This window comes from Cebus imitator, unplaced genomic scaffold (assembly GCF_001604975.1).
Source record: "Cebus imitator isolate Cc_AM_T3 unplaced genomic scaffold, Cebus_imitator-1.0 Scaffold507, whole genome shotgun sequence".
Lineage (NCBI taxonomy): Eukaryota > Metazoa > Chordata > Mammalia > Primates > Cebidae > Cebus > Cebus imitator.
The window spans coordinates 913,586-939,866 of record NW_016107822.1 but is presented as its reverse complement, the minus strand read 5'-3'; positions in this window follow the sequence as shown (position 1 = coordinate 939,866).

The window sequence follows — 26,281 nt, the reverse complement described above, 5'->3', positions numbered from 1 at the left end:
CTCCATCACAATCAAGTAGGCTTCATCCGGGGGATGCAAGGCTGGTTCAACATACACAAGTCTGTAAACGTAATCCACCACATAAACAGAACCAAACACAAAAACCACATGATTATCTCAATAGATGCAGAGAAGGCCTTTGACAAAATTCAACAGACCGTTATGGTAAAGGCTCTCAATAAACTAGGTATTGACGGAACATATCTCAAAATAATAAAAGCTAATTTATGAAAAATCCACAGCCAATATACTGAATGGGCAAAAACTGGAAACATTACCTTTGAAATCTGGCATTAGACAAGGATGCCCTCTCTCACCACTCCTATTCAATATAGCATTGGAAGTTCTAGACAGCGCAATCAGGCAAGAAAAAGAAATAAAGAGTATTCAATTAGAAAAGGAGGAAGTCAAATTGTCTCTATTTGCAGAAAACATAATTGTACATTTAAAAGACCCCATCGTCTCAGCCCAAAATCTCCTGAAGCTGATAAGCAACTTCAGCAAAGTTTCAGGATACAAAATCAATGTGCAAAAATCACAAACATTCCTATACACCAATAACAGACTTAAAGAGAGCCAAATCAAGAATGAACTGTCATTAACAATTGCTGCAAAGAGAATAAAATACATAGGAATACAACTAACAAAGAATGTAAAGGACCTCTTCAAGGAGAACTACAAACCACTGCTCAACGAAATAGGAAATGACACAAACAGAGGGGGAAACATTCCATGTCCATGATTAGGAAGAATCAATATTGTGAAAATGACCATACTGCCCAAAGTAATTTATAGATTCAACACTATCCCCATCAAGCTACCAATGACCTTCTTCACAGAACTGGAAAAAGCCACCTTAAACTTCATATGGGACCAAAAGAGAGCCCACATAGCCAATTCAATTCTAAGCAAAAAGAACAAAGCTGGAGGCATCACGCTACCTGACTTCAAACTATATTACAAGGCTACAGTAATCAAAACAGCATGGTACTGGTACCAAAACAGAGACCAATGGAACAGAACAGAGGCCTCAGAGGCAAGGCCACCCATCTACAACCACCTGATCTTTGACAAACATGACAAAAACAAGCAATGGGGGGAGGAGTCCCTGTTTAATAAATGGTGTTGGGAAAACTGGCTAGCCATGTACAGAAAGCAGAAACTGGACCCCTTCCTGACATCTTACACTAAAACTAACTCCAATTGGATTAAAGACTTGAACATAAGACCTAACATCATTGAAACCCTAGGAGAAAACCTAGGAAAACCACTCAGGACATAGGCATAGGCAAGGACTTCCTGACTAAAACACCAAAAGCATTGGTAACAAAAGCCAAAATAGACAAATGGGACCTAATTAAACTCCAGAGCTTCTGCACAGCAAAAANAAAAAAAAAAACAATCATTAGAGGGAAGTGGCAACCAACAGAATGGGAAAAAATTTTGCAATCTACCCATCTGACAAAGGGCTAATATCCAGAATCTGCAAAGAACTAAAACAGATTTACAAGAAAAAAGCCCATTCAAAAGTGGGTGAAGGATATGAAAAGACACTTTACAAAAGAAGACATATATGAAGCCAACAAACATATGAAAAAATGCTCATCATCACTGGTCATTAGAGAAATGCAAATCAAAATGACACTGAGATACCATCTCATACCAGTTAGAATGGCAATCATTAAAAAATCTGGAGACAACAGCTGCTGGAGAGGATGTGGAGAAATAGGAACACTCTTACACCACTGGGAAGAGTGTAAATTAGTTCAACCATTGTGGAAGACAGTGGGGATTCCTCAAGGATCTAGAAGCAGAAATACCATTTGACCCAGCAATCTCATTACTAGGTATATATCCAAAGGATTATAAATCATTCTAGTATAAAGACACATGCACACATACATTTATTGTGGCTCTGTTCACAATAGCAAAGACTTGGAACCAACCCAAATGCCCATCAATGATAGACTGGATAGGGAAAATGTGGCACATATACACCATGGAATACTATGCAGCTGTAAATAATGATGAGTTTTTGTCCTTTGTAGGGACATAGATGAACCTGGAAACCATCATTCTCAGCAAACTGACACAAGAACAGAACATCAAACACCGCATGTTCTCACACATAGGCAAGTATTGAACAATGAGAACACATGGACACGGAGGGGAGCATCACATACTGGTGTCTGTTGGGGGGAACTGGGGAGGAACAGTGTGGGGGGGGGAATTTGGGAGGGATAACATGAGGAGAAATGCCAGATATAGGTGAGGTGGAGAAAGGCAGCAAACCACATTGCCATGTATGCGCCTATGCAACAACCTTGCATGTTCTTCACATGTACCCCAAAACCAAAATGCAATTATATATATATATGTGTGTGTGTGTGTGTGTGTGTGTATATATATATATATGTGTGTGTGTCTGTGTGTATATATATATAATAAAAAAATCTCAGTGATTAAAAAAACATATAATTAAATTTACATGAATTTCAAAGGAATAATAAATACCAAACAATTAATGTTTGCAACATAGTTTTGCCAACATCCTGTCAGTTCAATTCTGACAACCCTGTGAAGTTGGTATATAGATTTCAATCTGCAATTTGACTTGTCCAATTCACACAGCTGGAATTTGAACTCAGATCTCCTACCTTTAAATCCTATTCTAACACAATGAAGCCTTTCTGCCCTGATTTCAACTGGGTTTAAGTTCTTTTGTGTTAATTGCCTTTAATGAAAGAAGTTTGTTCTTTCTCCCCTCCCTCTCTCCCTCTCCCCACCGCTCTTCTTTTTAACCTAAAGACCATGTTACTCATAAGCAATAGAAATACTGGAAATTGGTGGTATATTCAGATTTCTTTTTAAATGGCCAACAATTTAAAATAACTAATTATTTTTTCTTATAATGAAATTCATTCAGCTCTTCAAAACACTGAAATCGTTTAGCTACATGAATCTGTAATCTGTCTTAAAATTGAATAATAAAATATGTCGTTCACTATGTATATGTGAAAGATGTTACAACATTATGTACTACTCAAGATGTAATACAAAAATGTCTCAATTATTTAAGGCAAGAACACAATAACTAATAATGTTTAGGATGAGGGAATTGTAACTTTCTAACATCAAGTAGTCAGTTATATAAAGTATACTTATAAGTCAAGAAAATAGAGATATATGTTTCATTAAATGCTGGGCCAAAAATATTGAAATAAGACTGCGTTTTTATTTTTTCATGTATTACTTTCTACTTTCACTCAAGTTTTGTATGTGCATGTTCTATATTTTAATAATTTTGTAATCCCCTGAAATCAAGATTAATATATGCTTCATATTTGAAACTTGCATTTTGTTTGTAGTAAGTGCTCAGTAAATATTGAATGAACAAAATCAAAATAGTTCTTTGTATCACAGCTATTAAAAATATGAATTAAATGAGAATAATCCACTAAGTAATGTTTTGTATCAAAGAAAACTAGGGCAATCAAAATAAGAGTATTTATACCATGGTCAGATTTTAAACAATTAAAGTGCTAACAGATGGTAATGTTCTTTCATCTGTCTTAAACAGATTTTTCATATGAATTTATGAATGGTGTTCATCAAATTTCTATGGCATAAGAAAAGTTTTCTTCCTTAAAATGTCTGCATTTAATCTGTGGCTTAAGAAACTAAAGGCCATTAGTCTAGCTTATTTATGCCATTGCCTTGGTGCACTGGGCTCCCCTGGGATATATTCTTTCCTGCTGTTTCAATTAACGCTCTAGAACACTCATTATCTTCAGTAGAAACTATCTTTGAAACTGTAACACCCTTCAGCTGGAAATATGTTATTTGATTGTTCAGAGTTAAAAGGCTTTTTTTATTAAGGAACTCACATGGGGATGAAAATTACAAGTAGAGGAAGACCTTGGCCAAGACATTCAGAGAAACTGATCACCAAGTCCCTCCTGCTGCTTAGCAAAATAACCAAGTCCATAATTAGGGCATAGCTAAGGTTAAAATGCTTGGAATGTACTTTTCCAGCTCTCTAAATGACACAGCCTTTGCTCTCCAAACCATCTACCTCATCAGCTGGGTATATAAGACCTGCCTTCTCACTCTGCCTACCCTTTAGTTGAGAAAGTAAAAACAACTTTTTAATCTTTCCCCATTCAACACCAGTCAACAAGGTTTATTGGGGCCCTTTTCTATGGAAAGCCTGGGTGGCTATGTGGTATATTAGTGCACGTGCACACACACGCACACACACACACACACACACACACACACACACGAAGAAATTGTACTTGCCTTTGAAGAATTCCAAATATGAGAAACCCAGGAATGATGTTAATTCCTATATCACCTTATTCTTTTATTGGAATGTACAGGGAAAGACACAAAGATTAATGTGAATAAATGCTGCCCAAAATATTTTCTTCTGTTGTATTGGGTATGCTACCGTGTGGAAGATACATGGGATAAATGGAGAATCCTCAGCTCACACAAACTGACCTTATTTTTAGGCAAGTACGCCACATGAATTTACACACACATTTGCTGAAAGGTGATCTTATTAGGAAAATTAGCAACTACATGCTATAAAGACATGAAATATATGATAAAATGATACCATAAATATGCAACCCTCACTTTTTTAGGCAGAGACTAGTTGACTACAGGTAAAATCAATGTTTATCAAAATCTCATCTTCTTTTAAACAAAATAAAATTTTAACATAAAGAGTTGTGGGAAATTTTTATCAAAATGTTTTATTTCCCCTTAAAAGGTTTGGGTTGTGTGTGTGTGTGTGTGTGTGTGTTGTTTTGTTTTGTTTTTTTTCTGCTTTTTGTCTTTTGATTTTTGCAATCTCATTCCATTAAAGGAAGTGCAGCATTTTGATGAACTAGTAAAGACAATGTATAATAACTCACTGGGAGAAAGAAACCAGTTTCTGGAACCATTTTATGATAGCTCTTCTAATATTTTTTCTCTTGAAATGTTCATTATGATCAATAGATAAAGTTTCTCAATATTCTTGAAATTGACTAGCTTCATCACAGGCAAGAAATTTATTCTACATAAGTTCATTGAATGCTGTCCCCAATATGATTTTTTACTGTTTTGTCACTCCTCCCTCCTTCTCAATTACTCTCTCTCTTTCTCTCTCTCATTTCACAAATCATTTTAGAGGGAAGGGTAAAAAAACTAGAATGGAGATGATTAAGAACTAAGAACTATGAAAGGTAGTTCTTTGTCAAATGTTGACCTCTGGAAATTAGGGACATCATTAAAGTTTAGTTTTTGGCTAACCATTTGATTATTCAATCAGGGTAGTCAGTTCTGAAACAAAAGTTATTTCACAAAGGAAACACTTTAATAACTAAAAGGGAAAAATGGTATGTTCGGTAGTTCCTATTAATGGGCACTTTACTACCTTAAAGGCAAGGTGAACTAACTTTATAAAACATACTCTGATGTTTTTTCTTTAAAAAATATGAATCATGGCCGGGTGTGGTGGGTCATGCCTGTAATCCTAGCACTATGGGAGGCCAAGGCGGGTGGATCAAGAGGTCAGGAGTTCAATACCAGCCTGGCCAAAATAGTGAAACTCTCTCTCTACTAAAAATACAAAAATTAGCCAGGCATGGTGGCAGGTGCCTGTAATCCTAGCTACTCGGAAGGCTGAGTCAGAGAATTGCTTGAACCCAAGAGGCAGAGGTTGCAGTAAGCAGAGATCATACCAATGGACTCCAGCCTGGGTGACAGATTGAGACTCTGTCTCAAAAAAAAAAAAAAAAATATATATATATATATATATTGAGAGAGAGAGAGAGAGAATATATATACTATATATATAGAGAGAATATATATATATATTCTAAAATGTTTCATGTGTGTGTGTGTGTGTATATATATATACACACACACACACACACACACACATGAAACATTTCAGAACATTTTATGCATGTGTAGGCTCAGACACTGACTTAGGTTTGTAAAAAATATAATGAACTGTTACATGCAGTTCATTATATTTTTTGTGAAGAAACGGAACATATTTTATTTATATAATTTAAATTTCTGTGCCATTCATTCCAGACAGGTTATTGTAAAGTATAAAATAACATAGTGTGCACATGGTGAGTATGTTAGACATTGATTTCCAGTCTGCAAATAGGGAATTGACTAGAATCCTTCAGTAATTCCACAAATATATATTCAGCTTTTACTGGGTTTTAGGTATACACAAAGTTGAGGAAAATCTGATCCTTGACCCAAGGAGCTTATAGCCTAAGAGAGAAGTTATAGGATACATACATATCCTTACTGTTAAATAAAACATATTCAAAATCATTAGAGGTTAAAAAGTGATTTTGAACTGAGAGAAGTAAAAAATATATACATGGAGCAGTTATCAAAATTTCATTGGATTGGGCCTTAATATTAAGTCTTTAATATTTGGGCAAAAATTAGATGAAATGAATTGAATTAGTTTGGAGGGAGTAGCAGTAACAAGAGACTAGAAGAATGAGAAGGTAGGTTTAGTCCTTGACAGTGAGTAATCCCAATTGACTAGAAAATAGAGTATGGGAAAAATGAAGACAAAAGGTAAGCTTGATAAAAATCTTCTACATTCTTCAATGTTGAGCTAAATCATTTGGACTTTATTCCTCAAGTTATGAAGAATAAGAATTAGTATATATTGCATTATTATGCACCTTATAACCAGTTCTTTACATAGGCTGTGTAATTTAAGTTTTTCATCAACCTCATAATGAAAGCAATTTACATACAGGAGTCTGTAAATAGGATATAAGTGGCTCTTGTTCCAAAGCTCTTGTGTGTGTGTGTGTGTGTGTGTGTGATGGAGTCTGCCCTGTTGGCCCAGGCTGGAGTGCAGTGGTGCGATCTCAGCTCACTGCAACCTCCGCCTCCCAGGTTCAGGCCATTCTCCTGTCTCAGCCTCTTGAGTAGCTGGGATTACAGGTGCACACTATCATGACTGGTAATTTTTTGTATCTTTAGTAGAGACGGGGTTTCACCATATTGACCAGGCTAATTTGAAACTCCTGACCTTGTGATCCACCTGCCTCAGCCTCCTAAAGTGCTGGGATTACAGGTGTGAGCCACAACACCTGGCCTTCTACATGACATCCTTGTGGTCATAAATGACTTTGAGAATTTGATGAATGCCATGGAGCTTCTTTCCAAAGAAATGCATAGGTACATACATACACAAAATTTTTCCTATACTTTTATGGTATTCATTAATTTCCATTTCATTCCCTGTTAAAACACCACCCAAAGATATCTCTTATAAGGCAATGCATTTCCTTCTAATTCCATGATCCAGTAATATTTCAACACAGCAATGTAGTAAAGAATGCTGTAGAACTAAGTGTTCAATAAAGTCATTATGCTTATTATGTCAACAAAAAATGTGTGTTAATGATTAACTAAAACAAAGTAATAATGTTACCCCAAATTTAGAAATGTTCATCATAAAATAAAACAGATTGGTCTGAATCTGAACTACCTCACAATAATTTGAATCTCTTTAATGTTTTATTAGTTTTGTTTTACTTGTCTTAATATATATGTTTTTGGTGCATTGCTTTAATTTTTTACCATTAATTATTTTAAGCATACAGAAAAGTATGCAGAAAAAATATATAATCCCTGGTCCTGGTTTATCAAATCTTTTTTTATTTTTTTATTATACTTTAAGTTCTGGAGTATAAGTGCAGACCATGCAGAATTGTTACATAGGTATACATATGTCATGGTGGTTTGCTGCATCCATCCCCCCATCATCTACATTAGGTATTTCTCCTTATGTTATCCATCCCCAATCTTCCCACCCACTGCTATCCCTCCCCCAGCCCCTTCACCCCACAACAGGCCCTGGTGTGTGACATTCCTTTTCCTGTGTCCATATGTGCTCATTGTTCAACACCCACTTATAAATGAGAACATGCAGTGTTTGGTTTTCTGTTCTTGTGTCAGTTTGCTGAGAATGATGGTTTCTAACTTTATCCAAGTTCCTACAAAGGACATCATGAACTCATCCTTTTTTATGGCTGCATAGTGTTCCATAGTGTATATGTGCCAAATTTTCTTTATCCAATCTATCATTGATGGCCATTTGGGTTGGTTCCAAGTCTTTGCTATTATAAACAGTGCCACAATGAGCATACGTGTGAATGTGTCATTATAATAGAATGATTTATAATCCTTTGGGCATATACCCAGTAATGAGATTACTGGGCCAAATGGTATTTCTATTTCTATATCCTTGAAGAAATGCCACACTGTCTTCCACAATGGTCAAACTAATTTACACTATCACCATCAGTGTAAAAGCATTCCTATTTCTCCACATCCTCTCCAGCATCTGTTGTCTCAAGATGTTTTAATGATCACCATTCTAACTGGTGTGAGATGGTATCGCAATGTGGTTTTGATTTGCATTTCTCTAATGACCAGTGATGATGAGCTTCATTTTCTATGTTTGTTGTCTGCAAAAATGTCTTCTTTCGAAAAGTGTCTGTTCATATCCTTCGGCCACTTTTTGATGGGGTTGTTTATTTCTTATAAATTTGTTTAAGTTCTTTGCAAGTCTTAATATTTTTATCTAATGTTTTCCATTTTAAGAAATCTGAATATCCTATTTTAACCATATCTTTCTATTTAAATAGAAACATTTTTGTTGGTTGGAAATTCTTGTATTTCAGTTGCTTAGCCATTTTGTCCTTAAGGCCTTAGAGACAAAATGGCTAAATCCGATTCATGAATCTGTACTGCTAACAATGTAAATCTGGACACACTACATACACTGCATTTTATTTAAGACCATAGAACTCTGTCAGCTTCCTTTCCTGAAAATTGGGAATGATAGTAATTATTTTATTCCTTAAAAGTTTATATGTAGAAAATTTCTAAATGATAGAAGTAGTTTAATATTCATTGTATCTATTACTATTCAATTCATGGCCATTCTTTAAAACCTAGTTGGCATAACAGCATTAAGTTTGGGGACAATTTTTTTTTTTTGAGGCAGAGTCTTACTCTGTCACTCAGGCTGGAGTAAAGTGGTGCAATCTTGGCTCACTGCAACCTCTGCCTCCCAGGTTCAAGCGATTCTCATGCCTCAGCCTCCTGAATGGCTGGGACTACAGGTACATGTCACCATGCTCGGCTAATTTTTGTATTTTTTAGTAGAGACAGGGTCTCACCAGGCTGGTCTGTTGGCCAGGCTGGTCTTGAACTCCTGACCCCCACTTGCCTTGCCCTCTCAAACTGTTAAGGTTACTTTCACAAAAGAGTTAATCAGGCATGGTGGCATGCAAATGTAGTCCCTGTAGTCCCAGCTACTTGGGAGGCTGAGGTGGGAGGGTCACTTGGGCCTGGGAGGTCGAGCATGCAGTGAGCCGTGTTTGTGCTGCTGCACTCCAGCCTGTGCAACACAGTGAGGCCCTGTCTCAAAGGAAAGGAAAGGAAGGAAGGCAAAGAAGGGGAAGGAGAAGGGGAGGGAAAGAGAGCAGGCTGGGTACAGTGCTTATGCCTATAATCCCAGCACTTTGGGAGGACGGATCACCTGAGGTCCAGAGTTTGAGACCAGCCTGACCAACATTGCAAAACCCCATCTCTACTAAAAACACAAAAATTAGCCAGGCATGGTGACAGGTGCTTGTAATCCCAGCTACTCAGGAGGCTGAGGCAGGAGAATTGCTTGAACCTGGGAGGCGGAGGTTGCAGTGAGCCGAGATCGTGCCACTGCACTCCAGCCTGACGCCTGGTGACAGAGCAAGCCTCTGTCTCAAACAAACAAACAATAAACAAAAAACAATGAAACTAATACATTATTTGAGGGATCAAATGTTACTAACTCTAAACCACACAAATGATATTGTTTCTAAATATGTCACCAAGGATGGGTGTCTCTCCATGTCAATTCTCTCCTTGATATGGCATTTCTATTCATCAGAGTTTCTTTCTAAAAGCATTTTATGTTAGGTTTAGGGGTACATGTATGTGCAGGGTTGTTCTATAGGTAAACTGCATAGGTTGGCATTAGCTGTACAGATTAGTCACCCAGGTAATAAGCATAATACCCAATAGGTGTTTTTCTTATCCTCTCCCTCCTTCCACCCTCCACCCTTGAGTAGGTCCCAATGTCTGTTGTTCCTGTCTTTGTGTCCATGTGTTCTTGTTGTTTAGCTCCCACTTATAAGTGAAAAGATGCAGTATTTGGTTTTCTGTTTCTATATTAGTTTGCTTAGGACAATGGCCTCCACACCTCCATCCATGTTGCTGCTGCAAAGGACATAATCTCATTCTTTTTTTTCAGGTAGAATTTTTTTTTTAATTTTTTATTTTTTAACTTTTATTAAGTTCAAAGGTACATGTGCAACTTGTGTCATGAGGATTTGTTGTACAGATTGTTTCATCACCCAATAACTAATGGGCACTAGGATTAATGCCTAGTGTGTTCATCTTATAAAACAGATTGATCTAAATCTGAACTACCCAATAACTAATGGGTACTAGGATTAAGTAGTGTGGGAAGAGGAAGAGGATCAGGAAAAATAACTAACAGGTACTAAGTTAAGCCTAGTATCCATTAGTTATTTTTCCTGATCCTCTCTCCCTTTTCCCACAATCCACCCTCCAATAGATCTCATTCTTTTTATAGCTGAGTAGTATTCCATGATTTGCAACGTACATGTTCTTTATTCAGACTACCACTGCTGATTATTTAGATTGATTCCATGTCTTTCCTATTGTGAACAGTGCATGATTAACATACATCCATGTGTCTTTATGGTAGAATGAATTATATTACTTTGAGTATATACTCAACAATGGGATTGCTGCATGGAATAGTAATTCTGTTTTAAGTTATTTGAGAAATTGCATCACACTGGCCATTGTTAAAAAGTCAAAAAATAACAGTTGCTGGCAAGGTTGGGGAGAGAAGAGAAGACTTACAAACTGCTGGTGGGAGTGTAAATTAATTCAGCCACTGTGGAAAGTAGAGCTTCTTTTTAGCTCTGCCAGGAATTAGGATAGTCAGCTAACATTTACTGAATCGTTAATCTGTACCAGTTACAATGCTAAGCATTCTGTTGCATTCTGTAATTTTTTTACTTTAGTTTTCTCCTATTTTACAGATGGAAAATGAGACTGAAAGAGATTAAGCCATTTACTCAAAGTCAAGAGCAAGTTCAGTTAAAGAACATAACTGAAATTTGAACAAAGGATATACAATATATCCACTCTGTGTCCAGGAAATAAATCCTGTAATGCCTACAGGTAAAAGTGAGGCATATATTATATGAAAGAGCCAATTCAAGCTCTACGTGTTTCTGAGGAAGCCCAAGGTCTCCAAAATTAATAAATAAATCAGCAGCAAGACACTCAATGCCATATCAAGCAGGTAAATAATTGTCTATTCAGCAGAGAAAGTCCATATACCTCTACTAGTTAGAGCCAAGGATTATCAGATGGTAAGTTGTGGGTTTCCTATCTGTAGGGTGTTGAGATTCAACTGTTAGTGATGTGCCACAAGTCCAGGCAGTTCAGAGGAGCATCAGGTCTCTTCTCTCTGGAACTTTTTTTTTTCTTTTATGGAGACGGAGTCTCACTCTGTCTCCAGGCTAGAGTGCAGTGGCACAATCTCAGTTCACTGCAACCTCCACCACCTGTGTTCAAGTGATTCTCTTGTCTCAGCCTCCCAAGTAGATGGGATTACAGGCATGCACCACTGGCTCAGCTAATTTTTGTATTTTTAGTAGAGACAAGGTTTCACATTGTTGGCCAGATGGTCTTGCTCACTTGACCTTGTGATCCACATATCTCAGCCTGCCAAAGTGCAGGGATTACAGGCATGAGCCACTGCACCCCACCTGGAAGTTTTATTCTTTACTCACTTCAAAAATGACATCATCACCATGCTAACAAATTAATGTGTGCTTTCACTGTCAGCTATCTGAATACAACTGAATGGCTCTTCTCATTGTGCAATTTCTATTAAGGTAACAGGAAGTTTTCATCCCAGAGTTTCCAAATAACACAGGATTTTTCTACATGGCACGAGGACTTTCTAGCCTAGATGCTTTCTGCTAGCCATGACCTACCAAAAGTGTCTTTTTCCTAGAACCTAGGATTCAAGGTAGCAACCAGAAACACTAACATATTATTTGCTGAAGGAATGAAAGCGTGAGGTCAAATATAGCATATACTGACAATCATGTACTACCACATGCCTTAAGGTCAATGATTACATCTTATGTATTCTTGTATTCCCAAAACATAAAAAAAATGACTTTGCATAGTGAATATTCAGTAAACATTTGTGGAATGATTCTTTGGCATGTTATTTATATACCATCACTGAATTTAAATTACATAAAGCTTTGAGATATACTATTAATATTTCAATATTTCTAATAAAGTGATTACATTTTTTCCAAGAAAATCCATCTAGTTACTGACTGCATTGAAATTCCAAACCAATCTTTTTGTTTTGAAGGTAACATCTTGTTTTTAAGGTTACACCAATGAATTGAATGATTCAAAAATGTGTAACTAATGATGAAGAATTGAACATACCTGCAGTACCCAGAAACTATGAGAAACATCAGGAGACATTGTTAATATTCATTTAACCCTCATAACAATCTTTAGACGTATTATTATTTCAACTTAACAGATAGGAAAAGAGATCTTGGAAGTGTAGGAAAATGTGTCCAAGGTTAGACAATAGAATATGGCTAGTTACTATGTATGTGTCAAATACTTTACGTATATTAACTTCTCATAAGCTAGGGAAGAATTTGAACCCTCAGAGTCAAATTACAGTGTCCGTATTACATTACTCTTCATATGCTTATTTAGCACATTTTAATTTCCTGAATTTGATATTAAATATTTGGATTCAAATAGCTAAACAAAATAGCAATATCCAAAAGACATAAATTTGCAAGTACCTCTCATATAAACACTGAGCGCATTATTAACAACATTTGTTGAACTTCACAACCTGAAATACACACCTGATCCTCATCTGTGAAATCTCCCTCTTTACCTGGCCTATTTTAAATATTAATATTTTAACCTAAACCTCAATTGCAACAAAACACCATTTGATCCTACTTTTCTAAATAAAATAACATAACTCAAAACATTCATGATAGCAAACTACTCACCATTATATCAAAGATGTATTACCAATGCAGATTAAATGTTTGTGTACTAGTAGACAGTTTAAAACTCAGATTTTTATTTAATCTAAAGTATGATAAGCAATAGCTATTTTGGAAATAATCCATTTCTAAGTCAAAATTGAGGATAACAAGGCAGGGCCCTGCTTTGATAACCTTGGATATTTTGGAGAAAAGAAATAGTTACCTGTCCTTTCCACAACTCCATAATGAAGATATGCCACAAAGAAAGTATGGCTATGCATATTTTGCACAGAGATGATTTAACAGAGATTTGAAAAATTCAAAGTAAATAAAAAGGGGCACCTCCTTTCTCATGCTACATTGTATATTTGCAGGTCTGTCATTGTTTTCTCCTCTGGTTTATCAGCTCCTGAGGATAGTGATTTGTATTTATGTTGTTATAAATCACCATGCACACAAACCATGCTCCATAAATATATAATAAGATGAACAGGAACACAAATATTACAACAAGAAAATGAAGTCCACAGTGACTCAACTTCACAATTCATGTGTGCCCTTCCATTTCCCCTGGGTCTGATTCAAATTGTCAGGATCTGAGTTTCTCTCCAATCATCAACTCTTTCCATACACCTAAGAACTAACCTTCACATTCAGATCTCATGCTTACAAACACTCTAATTTTTACCAAGTCATTATAAAGTAGCAGCTATTACATTATAAAGGAGCAACTATTAAAGTGATAACTTTACTACTTACTATATAAGTAGTAAAATATTACTACTTACTATATAAGTAGTAAAATATTACTACTTATATTTTTTATAAGTAATAGCTTATAAAAAATATAAGTAGTAAAATATTACTACTTATATAGTAAGTAATATTTTTACTATTTATATAGTAAAAATATAAGCAGTAATATTTTTTTACTACTTAATGGACCTTTGTTGAATTTCATAAATATAAATTTATATTTTACTACTTAATGGACCTTTGTTGAATTTCATAAATGTATATTTATGAAATTTATATTTATATATATTTATAAATTCCATAAATTTATATTTATGAAATTCAACAAAGGTCCATTAAGCAGTAAAAAATATTACTAGTGGTAAATTGATCAAGTTTTAACAACTGCCCCAATTCCATGAAAATAAGAGAATAAATGAAGAATTATGAATCCAGAACTAGAGAGAGAGGTTTCCAGAAGACCACTTACACAGATTACTTGGAACTAGAATATTAATGCCAAATTACATTAAGTGATTTTCATATGCAAAACAGAGAAATATGTGAATATATTTCTCTAAATGTGAATATGTTCCTTCAAGTTTCCCCAATGTTGGATAGAGCTGTGCAAAAAAAAAAAAAAAAAAAATTGGTGATTGAGAAATGTCTACCAAATTTTGGTTGCCCTTTCACAATTATTAAATCAAATATTTGTGGCAAAGAATCAGAGACGTCTGTAATAATGTCTCCCTGTTTATTTCTCTTCAAAATAAACTTTATTACATAATCCATTTTAAATTTAAAAATAGATTGGACTATAGTAAAATCTGTTATAATGAATAGTTTTGCCCAGCTTTTAGCTGATCTGACACAGGTGTAAACCATGATTTTATTTGGTAAATTGGCAAATAACAATTTGGTTCTAATTTGAATCCTAATGGAAGGGCAGTTTCTGCCCCGCCCTTCAAACTTCAGCTGATTTTTTTCCAACCCTAAGCATACAGATATTACATACTCTTTTATTTTGATTTACGTTGTAGAAATATAAACACGCTCTATTTTTAGAATGTGTAATAGAGGCAATTAGGTTTTTAAAATGAAAAGATGTAAAAAAAAATTAGTTTGTAAATTGATAAAGTCATCAGCTATTTTTAAATTTCTAACCTCCCTCCTAAAGGGGATATATAATCTTTGAGGCCGATTGTGTTACTCTTCACATACAGTTGGTGCCTCCCCTTAAATGCTCTTCCTTGTGAAAGGCTGATGCATCACCATGCTGTTTCAAAAAAGTTGTTTTCACTTTTGCCCCACAGCTACAGGAACAAGAACATGGTTTGCATGCTCTCTATTGCTTTCATTAAATCACTTATCAAACAGTAGGCAGCTAATGGGTCATAGGTTCTAGATTATAAAGACAATGTTGAATAGAGCCACAGCTGACCCACAATGGACGTGTAGCATGAAAAAGAAGTAAGTCATTTTATGTAAGATATTAAAATATTGTGGTTGGTTGTTACCACAGAGTTACTTGGTGTATCCTTTTTAATACGCCTGTTAAATATACCTTGAAAATGGTTGACAATTTGTTTAGAGAGAATGGCCATTATTTTTACCATCAGAACCTCTAAAAAAAATGTGTTCAATAAGATCATTTATCATGAGGAATTAACTGTAAACAGATGAACAAATCATCGTTACTTGGTCAGGTAACAGGACACAGAAATAGCGTTGCCTTAAAAATTCCCTTAAATCTGTTAAACAAAATAATCACAACCAAGTTTAGCCCATGTCTTTGTAATAACATGAGATTTCTCTTTTTAGAATGTTTTCATACAGAGAGCCAAGAGTAAAGAACACAATTGGCTAACCATGTTTAATTATTTGCCTTTCTGTAGGAAGTACCTACATTTATTTATTTTCTAACAACAAAAACCACTGTTTCATACTCCAATAAAAAAATAAAACACAGGAAAAATGTTGTTTGGTTCAAAGCCCACATTTTCCCACTTCACTTCCAATTTTGTTCTTGAAGTGCTGGTACTGAGGAGTGATTTTACTGTGTAAACAGCTCAGTATTTCCATTAATTTCCAGTAGTTACCAATGGTCTTTTATGGTGATTTAAGAGAATTATGTTTCTGCCATATAACATATTTAAGCTAAAAGGAGGCATCTGGGTGCCATGTCCTAAATAGTGCTAAATTCTTAAACCCTTACATATGCACAAATATGCAGTGTCAATAAGAAATGATATTGGTATCAGTAATACTGAAAGAGAAAGTGAGAGAGGGAGAGACAGAGAGCACAGAAAGCAGCCTGGTTCCCTTAGTAAGGAATTAACATGTTCTGTTTTATCACATCCCCTGTAAAATGTTACAAAATACACTCCAGAACACACTTTTTGTGTATGATTTGGAATTAGAGAATTATTTTTTTACGTTAAAACAGATAGATTTTCCAGCTCAACAGTTTCCACAAAATGTCAGGCAATAAAACAGTCGGTTGGACCGGTTTGAGAAAATAAAAATTCGAAGATATTTTCTCTAATTGAGCTACACTGTGGAGGCCCTAATTGTATGCTATGTTTAAAAAGATGAGCTGTGCTACCGACAATATTCATATTCTCTCTGTAGATGGCAGATGATTTGTCTCCAAGAACACTTTGATAAATGCCCTGCTACACTAGGAATCTAATGTTCTAATGTTTGAGGATATGCTTTGTTTTCATATCTGTATCAACACAAAATCTTTATTTGCAAGGTCTGTCATTTCAACTTACTTGTGAGAAATGATTTCTTCTCCTAGAGATTGTCAGTACTCATCTTAGATTCCAGTCATCAACAAGGACAGCAAATGGAGGAGAGTTCCTAATGCCAAGAATATATACACATCTTATTCTAGAAGAAGATTCTATTAGTGATTACTGCTCTAAGAAAGGGAGAAAAAAAAAGACTTTAGGAAACACTTTCAGTTCAATGAACCATATTCTACCTTTTCTCTTTCTGGAAAAATAAAATAGACATAAATGAGTGATATAAAAGTGGTCAGGTATATCAATGCTGTTTCACTGCTGAGTGATTAGCCTTTGGAAGTTCTTCAAAGGCAGCTAGGGTGAAGGAAAATTTCTTGGTAAATTAGTTGAAATTACAATGATAAGAAATGAGAAATGTGCATGACAAACAAGCTAGGCTTCTTTCACTGAAAAACCAGATAAAAGACAAAGCCCAAAGCTTTAATGATGCTGATTAGATGCCATCGAGGGGCGGCCTCAGAAACCGAAAACTTCCAGCTTTGTAAGTGTTGAGAAGATACTAAAGAAAATAAGAAAATTGTCTCAACCCTGAAAAATATAGTGCACTACTCTAAACTAAAGGAGACAAAACATCCTATTTGGATAATTGATTATAAGATATTTGGAATAAAGACGTCTTTCTAAGACAAACTAATATGTAGTCAAGAAAGTATTTTAATATGACAATATTATTTTCAATAATATTTGAATTGATAGGCATAGTCATTTGATAAACAAGTGTGATCTTAGCCTAAGAATTAATCTTATTCAGGGAATATGTAATCCACGTGTCTAAATGTGTTTCCTCTGTTTTGTGTTTAGGGCTTTATGACATGCTGATCTCAATCCCTAACCATGAATATGGCATCTTTGGAAAGGCTTGCTGATGACGTCTTGAACTGGCAGTTTTCACCTCTGAGATAGGCTTGATTGCCCTGGCCTTTAAATGTAAGGGGCTGTGCAGGAAAGCTTGAGACTTTGCTCTTAAAGATCTAGCAGTATCAAAATTTTCCCTGCTGATGAAGAAAAAGCAAATATTTTATTTCCTTCAAAATCTAGAAAATTTACTCTCCTCAAATTAAACAGAATGGGCAAACACTTAAATCTATTGTCCTTCAACTCAGAGAGATATTAAACTTAGCAACTTTCTTAAACCTAGCCTTTAATCTCCAGAAGACATGGCTGAGACATGCAATTAAAAGAAAAAAGGGCCAGGCATGGTGGCTCATGCCTGTAAATCCAGCACTTTGGGAAGCCCAGGTGGGTGAATCACCTAAGTTCAGGAGTTTGAGACCAGCCTGGCCAACATGGTGAAACCTGTCTCTACTAAAAATACAAAAATCAGCCGGTGTGGTGGCACACACCTATAATCCCAGCCACTTGGGAGGCTGAGGCAGGAGAATGGCTTTAACCTGGAAGGGGGAGGTTGCAGTGAGCTGAGATCACACTACCGTACTCCTGCATGGGTGACAGAGCGAGACTCCATCTCAAAAAAAAAAAAAAAAANAAAAAAAAAAAAAAAGGGAGAAAGAAAAACTGTTAAATATTAGCTAAGAGGCCTTACCTGGAGTTGTAAAGCTGACATTGATTAACGGTAAATGTGAAGAGCTTATATACCTAAAAAGAGAAATATTTTTATCCCTGTTCATCTAGGATATAGGTTCCCTCAAAACTGCTTTAACGCTGAAAATAGAAAAAGAAAAAATAATTATAAAAAAAAGGGAAAAATATAGCTCCTTAATATTTTGAACATTCATAGCCATCTGTATAAATAGCCATGGAAGTAGAATGATAGTTAACTGAAATCATTTTCGTAGAATAGCAATGTCCCCCATTCAAAATATAACAAGAGTTACTACACAATACGATTTTCTTTTCTTAAGTCAAGGTCTCACTGTGTTACCCAGGCTGGGGTATAGGGATGCAATCTCAGTTCACAGCAACCTCTGCTTCCTGGGTTCAAGCTGTTCTCCCATCTAAGCCTCCCACATAGCTGGAACTACAAGCACGTGCCACCACGCCTGGCTAATTTTATTTTTTATTTTTTTAGTAGAGATAGAGTTTCTCCATGTTGGCCAGGCTAGTCTCAAACTCCTGGGCTCAAGGGATCTGCTTGCCTCAGTCTCCCACAGTGTTGGGAGCCATTGAGCCTGGCTGCAATTTTAAATTTTCTAATAGTTTCATTAAAAAGGTAAAAAGAAACACACAAATAAATTTTGATATGTTGTTTAATTTTATAATACATAATCAGTATTAAAACAGTATTAAAATCAAACATTAATCAGTATTAAAATAAATGTATACTGCGTTGGTTACATTTGATTTTAATGAATTAAAATGAAGAAGAAAAATCCCTCAGTTGGCAATTGATGCATTTCTAGAACACAATACCCATAGTGCCTAGTGGCTCTCATACTGGACAGTGCAGTATTGGAACACGTAAAGGTCAAAACATGGACATAAAAGTTCAGGAAAGAGATGCTCAGATTGGGTAAATGAACTTTGAGGCTGCTCAATGGGGATCCTTTTTCTAAGCTCAAGATATTTCTTCTAAGTAATGTTTTCTTGCATTCTAATGCACTAAATTTTAATTTTACATAACAAAAAAAAACCTTTTGTAGTTCTTAACAGTGCAGATCAATGAAGACTAATTCACTGATTATACTATAAAACTTAGAGGTTTCCAAATGAGCCTCTTTAATACATTCAGCAGCTCTGCAGTCTGATTAGGAGAAATGGACACTCTTATGGCTCATCTTTTATTCTTTTCCTGTAATCAGCCAAATGTCCAAATTGTCACAAGTCTCTGGCCCATGTTTTTCTTTCTCATTTTAGTTGGCCATTAGGTTCATGGTTTTATTAAGGTTCCTGTGGCAGTGTCAGCCACATTCCAGAAATCAAGTGCATGTCATGCCATATCCAGATCCTTTTTTAAAGCGTCCTTCCAGACAACTGGCCACAGGCAGAGTCACTTCAGTTAACTCAGCTGTAACAGATGATGGATCTCCTTCACTACGGGATCCCTCATCCATCATAAAGCACACCCTGCTCTCTACAGAGATAATACATCATTACAGGGCTCAGGGACATAAGAGAGAGGAATCACAAAGAATAATATACCAAAGAATTTGTTTTGTCAGCACAAGATAGGGCCACATCAAGCAAACAAACAAAAACAGAATTTTCTTCAGGTGTGAGTACGCTTGCTTTATAAAAATCTTCTGCCGTAAACATGCTTTGTTGCTGCATAAAATTAAGAGTCATTCTTTGTGTTCTCAGACCTTATATCTCTTTCATTCAATTATCCTCTAATGTCCTGGACTGTACTGGAAACTGTCCCAGCGCCTTGTCAAATCCTTTTATTTTTGTTATGAAGCAGGTTTTACCTGAAGGAGATGCCCATTTGTTCCCAAATTTAATTAAGTAAATTTGGATCTTTTAGAACAAGAAAAGCATATGAGTGGCTAAATAGCAAAGGACATTCTCTGTGTTTTTCTACAGCACTAAAACACCACCATGTTCTTTTCATCCAAGTAAAAGACAAAACAGAACACTTCCAACCCCTACTGACATTGTGCACATTATTTGATCATCATCGTTATCCCCACTTAACAGGTGGAGAAACTGAGATAGTAAAAGATAATTAGAGCTACCTAGTGCCACAAAATAGAAGACAGAGCTGGAAGTCATTAACTTTGTCAATTTCCACAGCACAGCTGAGGCACTGTGCTTTTGAAAAAGAACAGATGGTAAGTGAAGGCAAAAGCTGAAGATGAGACCTTCCTTTAGTAACTCAGAAAATTGTGGAATGCTATTCTGCATGCTAAGTAGAATAGAAATTCCATATATTGAAAGCAAGCCATAGTGCCTTATATGAGGTTATAAAAAATATACCCCTTTCAAAAGTGTGGCCTATATTTATAATATCTTTTAGTGTCCTATTTTCAGGGGATCCAATTTAAAGAAAGGTATTTTCTTGCTTTAAATAGTAGGTGGTCTTTTCAGTGATCTGTTCTGAAAAGACCACTCACTATTCACCCCAAGCAGTAGGCTACAATTACATATTTTAGATGGATTTCTCTAGATATATATATATATATATTTTTGCCTTTCAGTTCTATAGTGCCAATAAGAATAATCTAATCCACCAACAAAGTCCATCTCTTTCTCCCAAATAAATTCTAACCTGTTAAGGTTTTGCTTCTGTCTCCAGAAACCTTAGAAACAAACTTTTTTTCTGTAATGCAAACCTGAGAACCAATAAGTCTGGACACTCTTCTTTTATGATATTTTTTGATATTATTTTTCATGTACCCATGATGTTTTGCTTTTTTTTTTTTTTTTTTGAGATAGAGTGTCGCTCTGTTGCCTAGGTTGGAGTGCAGTGGCACAATCTCTGCTGACTGCAACCTCTGCCTCCCGGGTTCAAGTGATTCTTCTGCCTCAGCCTCCCAAGCAGCTGGGACTATAGCCATATGCCACCACACCCAGCTGATTTTTGTATTTTTAATAGAGACAGGGTTTCACTATATTGGCCAGGCTGTCTCGAACTCCTGACCTCATGATCCACTCACCTCAGCCTCCTAAAGTGCTGGGATTGCAGGGACGAGCCACTGTGCCTGGCCTTGTTTCTCAATATATCAAAGAAGGGATACTTTAAGCTATGAGGTATTTTAATTTACTTCTGCCATATTCCCATCACTGATACTATTTCATTTAAATCTTACAATAACTTTTAATTCCATGTCTACAATTAAGACAAATTATTCAACTTTTAACTATATGCTCTAAAACTACACTGTCTAATATGGTAACCACTAGCTGTATGTATATATTAGCACATGAAATGTGGCTAATTCTTCTGAGGTACATTGAAGTATAAAATGCACATTGGATTTGAAAAGGTTTTAATCCAAATCAAGTAAAACATCTCCATAATTTTAATATTGACTACACATTAAAATAATATTTGGAATACATTAGGTTCAATAAAACATTTAAAAATTAACTTTATCTTTTAACTTTTTTATAAATGTGACTATCAAAAATTAAAAACTACATATATGACTTATATTTCAGTTACACTGGAAAGTGCTACTATAAAGCAGGGGTGGGCAAGATTTTCTTGTGAAGGCCCAGATAGTAGTATTTTGAATTTTGATGTGGCTGTGTGGTCCCTAGTTAAATTATTCAGCTCTGCCCCTATAGCATGAAAGTAGGCATAAACAATAAGTAAACTAGGGAGCATGGCTGTGTTCCAATAAAACTTGTTGGACACAAATTAGAATTTCATATAACTTTCATATGTTATGAAATATTTTTATTTTCTAACTGTTTAAAAATATATTTAAAAAAATCTCCTTTCATGGGTTAAAAAACTCACCAAAAAAAAAATGCGGGATGGTCAGAGTTGGCTCACAGGATGTAGTTTGCCAACCCTTGTTAGAGAGTATATGTTACAGAAAGTGTGATGTGGGAGCAACCCTGTCAACCACCAAAGTCCATTCTCCCTGACAAAGAACCAAGTCCTGTTATAAAGTTGGAAAAAGAAATCTTAAATGAGGATGGCTGGGATGAAAGTAGAGGTAAGGATACTGGTTTAATTGCTCATGTTCCATAAATCACAAACTTTTTTCATCTTCAGGAATTAATGCTATAACATTTTATTCCAGATATTCTTATGCTAGTATTTTTTCCATGCAAATTTTAAAAAATGGAGATGAAGAAGCTGAGACAGAAGGTGAAAATGAATTCACAGATGTTAGTTAATTTTCCTTTCTAGGTTTAAGTTGTCCTACCCATTGTGCAGCAGGTGAGTCAGCTGGTGGGGCCAGAAAAAGAAGTCAGCAGAAGGTGATGCCTTGGCAGAGTTGAATAGCAGATGAAGTTTGTTACTGACATTTACCCATCTCTTCCATCTTTGCCTATTAACCTCAAACCTCACACAGCTTAGTCTAGTAGGGCAAGTAGACTTTAAGCAAATAAACATATATCAATTAAAAATATGAAAACATATGAAAAAAGCAGGTACAATAAAATGGTGTTTCCTGAACTTAAATATGCATATGTAACCTGAAGATTTTGTTAAAAGTCTGTACATGATTTAGTACATTTAGGTGACACCCTTCATTCTGCATTTCTCTTGAGCTTCCAGGTGATGCTGAAACTTTGATCCTTAGACTACATTTTCTAAAATGCAAGGTTAAAAGTGAGAAGTACTTTTGGGGTTTTTTTTGGGGGGGATTCATTGATGCATCCTAATTACCCAGAATAGCACTTAGTACATAATAATCACTTAAATATATTTGGAATGAATGAAAATTGATAAAGAAGAAAATCACATGGATATATCATTTAGATTGAGGTATCTAAAAAATGTCTCTGACGGAGAAATATTTGAGCTGATCCTGGACCCAGAGCCATCTTATCTTCCAAATCCTATCACTGCATTCCTTCTTCCTCCATTGTTTATTCTTAACTCTAAGAATAGGTTCCCATAAAATACCTCAAATAAATATGGAGATTATGGATAATAGTGAAGTATATTGCAGCTTCTGTGATATTTGCATTTGTAACATTAGTGCCTGGAGAAGGAACACTTTCAGAGGAAAGACTCTCTAATGATGGAGTTCAAGGACTAGTGACAACCAAATGGTGACATATTTGGTATTAGCGTCCATTTGATCATGTCAAATAATAAAGCAACTTACTACAAGTCTGTACATAAATGTAGTGATACAATCATTAACAAGATTAATTTACATTTTTTTTCTGTAAACTAAGGCTGACAGTTATAATTAACACCATTTTCCTTCACAGAGGAACAGACAGAATAGTGGACTCCTAGAGTTGTAAAGAACCTGAGGGATCATCTATTTCAATCACTTTCTTAAAGTATTTTTTATTTCCTATTCAAGCTTTAAATGGTTATGCAATCTGAGCTCACAAAACAATCCATTCCATTATTAGTACCTGGTAAATGGTACTAAGTTGTTTCATTAATAATTTATCTATTTCTAAATATTTTATTTACTTGTTCTGGTTCATTTATTCAACAGATATTTTAGTGCCAACAACATGTTGAGATAAGTGCAGTTAGTCATGGGCCTTGCATATATATTCTTGTCCTCAGGAGCCCATCAGAATAAGTCTGATTCATCTTCCCTGTGACAGTGCTTCATAGTTTTAGAAGACAGTTTTTCTTAAAGATGTGGGAAACTGTCCATTTATCTTTATGAGAAGTTATTTCATTTGGTCAGTCTGTCTGAAGTGCCACGTGCCAGTTGTTTCAAGCACTTGGGCTACTGCTCTGCACAAGACAGATGTGGTCTTTGTCCTCATAGAAACTATAGTTTATTGAGTAGTGCATGTGTTGAACAAGTTAATACAATGTTGAACATTGTTATAACAAAGAAATGATGTCGTGAGACATAGGCAGTAAGAGAGTAGGATCTCTAACAACTCACCTTTAAATTGAAGCCTAAGGAACTGAGGTTGAACAGATTTCAAGAAAGAATATCCTAAGCCAGGGAACAGAGAGTACAAAGACCCCATTTGAGAAACAGGATGTCATATTTGGAACAAAGATGGCTATAGCATAGTGTGGGAAGGAAAAGCATTATGAAATAAAGCTGGAGGAACCAGGTCTTGAAGGGCTTTGATGTAACTTAATTGGCAGGTTTTGTACTTACTTGAGCCAAAAGACATGAAGGTGAGGAGTTTTAAGTAAGATAGACACAATCGGATTTGAATTCTATAAAGATTGCTCTGGCTTCAATGTTCAGAATGGAATGGAAGTGAATAGAGACAGGGAGATATGCCAGTGTTTCTTAAAATGTGGCATGCATATAAATCATATGAGGATCTTGTCAAAATGTAGATAAGTAGGGTTGGGTGAGCCCTGAGATTCCACATTTCTAACAAACCCCCAAGTGCATGAAGAAGACTGTGGACTGAGAGATGATGGAAAGTAGATAAAGTGATAGCAGTATAGATGAAGAGAAGTGGATGGATTCAGGTGAGTTTTAGGAAACAAATTCGGTAGGTCTTCACATATGATTTGATGGGGGATAAGAGGGAAAGGATGCTCCCCAGATTTCTAACTTAGCAAATGGGGAGTTAGGATCATAATGTCTTCGAACATAGTATTTGTGATTGAAAACAGCTAAATCTCAATTATTTTCAGCCTTTCATAAATATAACAAATTTTCTCCAGTCAGCTGTCTTGGTTAATGAACTCTCATGTATTTATTCTAAGATGTGTTAAGTGGCTTAGAAAATGCATAAGCTTAAATGTATTGCCTTGATATGGGATTTGCACTTTTTTAAAGACAAGCAATCTGAGTATTAGCTTTCTGTATACATAGCGACATGCACATTCAGTAACTATATCCTTGCAGGCATGCAGATCTGTACTTCTACAGAGCACTATGGACTTCAATGGCTTGCATACCAATGGGACCTCTTTTGGCTTTAGCAGCAGAAATGGGTAACTAGAGATGAAAAGGCTCATTTCCTAGGTTTTTGCTACTGGTGTGGTAGTAAGAATGGAAATCACATTTCTGTGATGAGCTGACTTGGTTTCTAACAGCTAGCATTCTTTCTCCATTCCCATAGCACATTATCTGGCAGATTTCTGTTAAACAGAAGAGGCAATTTAAAGGTTTGATTATGATAGATTTCTTAAAGTTTAGCCCACATAGCAATTGAAGCCAGCCTTTCTAGAATAGTTGAAAGAGAAAGGAAAAGAAAAGTCTGATGTATTGAAACACCAAAATCTCATTGTGAGAGACAGACTTGTTCTCTCTTCTGTCTGAAATATAACACCACTTTGTTTTATGAACAAAATGTTTATTTGTTGAACTATTCAGGCACAGGGATGATGAGCAGGTCCTAGACTTGTAAGCTGACTTGGAGAGTTAAAATATTCTTGGTTGCTAAGCTTTAAAAAGATGGTTGTTTATGGTATATAATCCATAGTTTTCCATCTGCTTAAATTGAAGCTGACAAAACTTCAAAGTCAATGCCTTTCTTATAAAGTGATCCTTTGTGATGTAATTTCAGAATAAAATCTCTAGGCTGAAATAGGATTTTCTCCCATGGAGATAACATTAAAAAGAAATAGAGATTACTAATAAACAATCTGAGAACACAGGTGAATAGCAGTGAAAGGAAGAAAAGTCATTTAATTCTCTTGAATGCTGTCAAAAAATAACATCACTCAGCTGAAACAAGCAATTTAAACTAGGCTACAGGAACTGGGAAAGCCAACAGAGGCATTGCCAAAGTCCCAGGAAAAGATAGACAGTTGTCTTATGACAGAAGACATCATTATGGTACCTGCCCAGCACCCAACACTACTCTCTGTCAACTTCTCTGCTGACCAACAAGAATGGGTCCCTGTGGAAAAGATGATTCTATGTCTTTCCTCCTGGATTCATGAATACACCAAATTTCCCAGCTTTCCTTGTGTTTAGATTGCCCAGTGATTAAGTTCTAGCAATAGAATGTGGGTGAAAAAGATGAATGCCACCTCTAGGCCTGGCTTCTAAGAACCCTTCAAGAATTCCT